At 40.2% G+C, this 5,109-nt stretch overlaps 1 pseudogene; it reads right to left on the bottom strand.

Annotated features, from left to right (window-relative positions):
• Window positions 1-1,283: 1,283 nt before the first annotated feature.
• Window positions 1,284-4,898, bottom strand: LOC134376054 (heterogeneous nuclear ribonucleoprotein L-like; annotated as a pseudogene).
• Between the last annotated feature and the right edge of the window lie 211 nt (window positions 4,899-5,109).

The raw sequence follows: 5,109 nt of genomic DNA, 5'->3' as shown, positions 1-5,109 counted from the left end.
ATTAAAAATCTCTTGGGGTCACATTTGGATCATGCTCAGTACCAAGTGATAAAAGAATGAAGCACCTTTCCTTTCTCCTTTAGTTTAGAAAATTTTCCTTGAAAAAGTCAAATGGTAATATTAAAAGTCCAACTTATCAGAAACATCCCAGACAATAAATACAGAAAAAATGACTGAATTTGAAAATTGTCATTTTGCAACCTCTAGTGAAATAATCTAGGCCCTGATCATCAATGATTTCTAAAGCCACCCAGTAAAATGTCATGGTGGGTCATGATGACACAGGGAATGCACAATTCATCCCAACATCACAAAGCAGGAACGTCCAGCACCGGCTGAGCTCTGATGAGAGGCACAGGGAGTGGCCTGAGCCCCAACATCCATGTCTTGCCTAAAACCCCTTGAATCTGATCCACCCACTACTGGTAACAGGAAAGTCCCAGAAGACAAAGGATTTGGAGTTTGCTACCAGCAAAATCCTATAAGGCATCGAACAGATTGTTCAACAAACAAATGGAAACAAGAGGGTCAGAGCTGCATGTTCAAAGCGATGAGGAGACACTTGCCACGTGCTGAGCATGGACGTTGTGCGGATGTGGATCCTGACAGGAACAGTCAACTCACAAAACAGGTTACAAGACAATCAAGGGCATTTCAGCACAGGGTGGATATTGATCTTACTAAGAAACTGAGTGTATTGTTGCTGCACTAATGGTATTGTGACTGTACAGTGAAGCGGCACTCACATTTTAGCTGACTTCCCTGAAATATCTGTGAATGGAATTGTGTGAAGCCCAGAAATGGGTACAGGTCAGACAAGGTATTCCATGCACTGGTGATTGTTGAATGTGGGTGATGGGTATGTGGGGTTCATCATTTTATCTCCTGTACTCACATACATGTTCAAAGATTTTCACAATAAAAAGCTAAAAATGCTGCTCTGGAATTCTTAATTTATGGAGAGCAAGTTTAACAGGAAGAATGTGGAGCTGCAGGGGCCCTAGGCTCAGTCAGCAGGACCACCCTGGGGCATTGATACACATTTGCAGAGGCTGAGTCGTCACCATCAGAGAAGTGTGGCAAGTGGTCGTTCAGTGCATCCTTTTGGGCTCAGCGGCCTTTCCAGGTTCCATTGAGATCGTTTGTGAAGTCTGCAGGGTGGCTCCCAGAGACTTAGCACTGTGTTGCACATCTTCTGTTGCCTGAAGCGGAAAGATGCTACAAGGCCACTTCTATCATTCTGTTCAATCTAACAGTCCTTGAAATTAAAATACACATGCAATTTACAGAAAGATAAATAATTCAATATCCAAGTACTGAGAACAGTGGTTAACACTTTCCAATCTTAAAATTAAAAAAAAAGAAATGGTGGCCCCTGGCTTGCTCCTCATGAATTTCATGTTCTCTGCATTGCCAAACAAGCAGAAGACACTGAAGATTCAATCACAGTTCATTTTAGATTGATCCAGGCCATAGACCATGAGCACAGGGGTGTCGGCTTGGGGGTCATATTTGGGTGTTAAGAGAGGGGATGGGGTGCCCATACTGGGGGCTGTAGTGGCTTGGGCCCCAACAGTGACCTCCCACTGGTGGGCCCATCCTTTTCCCTTCCTAGTGAAGTGGGGGGGCCTGTAGTCTTCACCATGGTAATGGCTGTGGCACCCACTGCGGGGCCCTCCATATTCTGTGGGATGATCTCCCAGGAGAGGGGGCTGTCTCTGGCATTTGCTGGGGTTCCTGCCAGAGTCACCTTCTCCACTGAGGTTGGGATTTGTGTAGTCCCAAGTATCCTGGTCATTTTGAACACATTCAGGCATGTAGACTTTGCATATTCAATCTTCAGAGTGCAATAGCCAGAGTAGATGTCATCTCCATTGTGTGAAGCTTTTGGCCCTCTAGGCCCTTTGGCCTGGACTCCATTCTTGAGAAAATGACAGTTCTCTGGACAGGGCCACAAGCATTACAAATAGTGTAAAGAACTTCTGTGGTAATGGAATACAAAGGGTTCAGAATAGTAAAAAAAAGAAAAAGAAAAAAAAAGCACACTGCTTATACTCTGGGAGTCATCCGAGTCCCCACGGCAGGAGATCTGGCTGGTAGAGTAATTGACAAAAGCTGGGTGACCAGCAATGTGGATTTGGTTGCCGGCTGCATAGTTCACTGCGTTGCAAGCCCCCAACACATCTTCAAACTCCACCAGCGCTTGTCTCTTTTTAGGCATTACCACCACATAGCTGATCAGTCCAAACTCCTGCAAGGCCTCCGCAAGGTCAGCTTCTACCACACCATCAGTCAGGCCCCTGATGGGGACAACTGGGGAGGCAGGGGTTTTGTGTGGATCATCGTAGTTCTCCCAGTAGCCACCACCTGCTGCTGTGGCTCCTCCACCACCAACACCACCACCATGGCCTCCGTGCTGGTCGCCGGCGTTGTCTGACCAAAGCAACTCCACTTTCTTCACGCCATGTATTCATCATGGGATCAGAAAAAATATAAGGCTGTCTACTCTCACCACTTTTATGTAACATCCTACTAGAGGTTCTACTCAGGGTAATTAGGCCAAAAATAAATATATAAAAATAAAAGACATCAAAATTTTAAAAAAACAACAACTATCTCTATACACAGATAACATGATACTATATATGAATAATGGCAACAAATCCAATAAAAAGCTACTAAAATAGAAATCTAATAATTGAGTCCATCAAAGTTCTAGGATAATAGACCAACATATAAGAGTCAACTATGTTTATGTATACCAGCAATGAACAACCTGAAAATGAAATTAAGAAAACATTTTCCTATAAAATTGCATTAAAAAGAATAAAGTAGGGATAAACATTCTTAAAAGTGCAAAATTTAGACTCTGGAAACAGTTGTAAAGCATTGTTGAAAATTTTTAAAAATCTAAATTAATGGAAATATAGCAAATTGATCTACCCATTTAATGCAATCTTTATTAGAGATCCCGCTGATTTAGTTTTAGAAATTGACAAGCTGAATCTAGAATTCATTTGAGATTGCCAGGAACCCTTAATAGCCCAAACAATGTTGAAACAGTACAATGTAGAAGGATGCACATGTCCTGATTTCAAAACTTACTACAATAATAAGACAAAGTGGTGGTACTGGCATAAGTATAGACATATAGAACAACGGAAGAGAATTGAGATTCCAAAAATAAACTCATGCATACATGACTAATTAACCTTCAAAAAGGGTGCCAAAGCCATTCAATGGGGGGAAAACATTCTTCAACAAATGGTGCCGGACACCTGGATAGCCACATGGAAAAGACTGAATTTGAACCTTATCTCACACAATATGAAAAGTAACTTAAAATTGACAAAAACCTAAACAGAAGAGGTAAAACTGCACAATTCTTAAATGAAAACATAGGGGGTAAATTTCCATCACCTTGTTTTGACACTTAGATATGATACCATATTGGATTTTTAGATATGACACCAAATGCAAAAGCAACAAAAGGAAAATAGATAAATTGGGCCTCATCAAATTTTCAAACTTTTGTGTATCAGAAGACATTCTCAAGAAGACGAGAAGAAAACTTAGAGAATAAGAGAAAATATCTGAAAGTCATGTGTCTTATAAGAGTCTAGTATTTAGAATATGCTAAAGACTCTGACAACTCAATAGTTTAAAAGGCCAACCCGACCTTAAAATGGCTAAATTACTTCAACAGACATTTCTCCCAAGAAGATGTACAAATGGCTAAAAAGCACATGACAAGATGTCAATATCATTAATCATCAGAAAAATACAAATCAAACACAGCAGGATACCACTTCACACTTAGTAAGATGGGAATAATTTGTTGAAAAGGATGTGTAGATATCGGAACTCTCATATATTGCTGGGGGAATGGAAAATAATTCAGCATTTGTGGAAAAGTTTGACAGTTCTCCAAGAAATTAAACATAGAATTACCATACGACCGGGAATTGCATACCCCTACTCTGAAAAAATTGAAACAGACAAATACTTGTAAAAAAATGTTCACAATAGCACTTCTCACAAATGCCAAATGGTGAAAAAAAACCCAAATGCTCATGAACTGATATGTGCATAAACGTTGGAAAACTAATAAATAAGATAATTATGGATAGTTTTCAGTAAATTTATGCATATCATGGATTAATAAGTGGATACGTAAATATCTCTCTACATAATGTTATCATATATAGAATTAGTGGTATATCAGCAATATTTGCAATAGCCAAATGGTATAAACAACCTAAATTTCTATCAACTAATAAATGGATAAACACTGAAAAATGGATGGTAAATATAAATACTTACAGGTAAATATATACATATATTTGTACATGTACATATATATACACACACATGAGGGTACTTCAAAAAAGTTCATGGAAAAATAGAATTAAAAGATAAAACAAATATTTCCTTGAACTTTTTGAAGTTCCCTCATACACATGCATATCCATATATATGTAATGTTATTTAGACAAAAATAAATGAAGTACTGAGGTCGCTGTAACACAAAAACATCTTACAAAGTGAAAGAGGCCAGACACCAAAGATCACTTACTTTTATGAAATCTGCAGAATGAGGAAATCCACGGAGCCAGAAAGCATATGGCAGGTTGCTAGTTGTTGAGTGGAGGTGGGGATGGGCAGTAACAGCTTAATCATCTTGACGTTTTCTTTCAGGGTCATGAGAACAACCTCCATAAAAACACAGGCTCCAGGGGTGAAGGTCCACTGAAAGTACCCTTGGTGGAGCCTCTTCACCTTTTGTTTTCTGATTGGTTGGTAACAGTAGTAAAACTATCCAATCAGAACGCGTATTCCAGGAGCCCTCATTTGAATACAGAGTCTATAAATGGGCCGAGCAAGCCCACTCTCGGCATTTTCTCTTCTGCGGAGCTGTATTCAAGAGTGGTTTCAACGTTGGTGTTCGCTGGGCTTTGCTGTTTTCAATGAACAGGAAAAGCTGCTCCGCAGGAGTGTCTGAAGAAGAGAAGCAGGTTCCCCCCAAGGTGGAGAACTTTGCTGGGTCCACGCTCTTCTCCATCCTCTTTGGACGTCTCAGGCCTGGTAAGTCAGTTTCCCCGTTTGTCG

This window comes from Cynocephalus volans, chromosome 4, assembly GCF_027409185.1.
Source record: "Cynocephalus volans isolate mCynVol1 chromosome 4, mCynVol1.pri, whole genome shotgun sequence".
In the NCBI taxonomy this organism is placed as follows: Eukaryota; Metazoa; Chordata; class Mammalia; order Dermoptera; family Cynocephalidae; genus Cynocephalus; species Cynocephalus volans.
The sequence above is the reverse complement of the archived record's forward strand: the minus strand, read 5'-3'. Positions and strand labels throughout refer to the sequence as shown.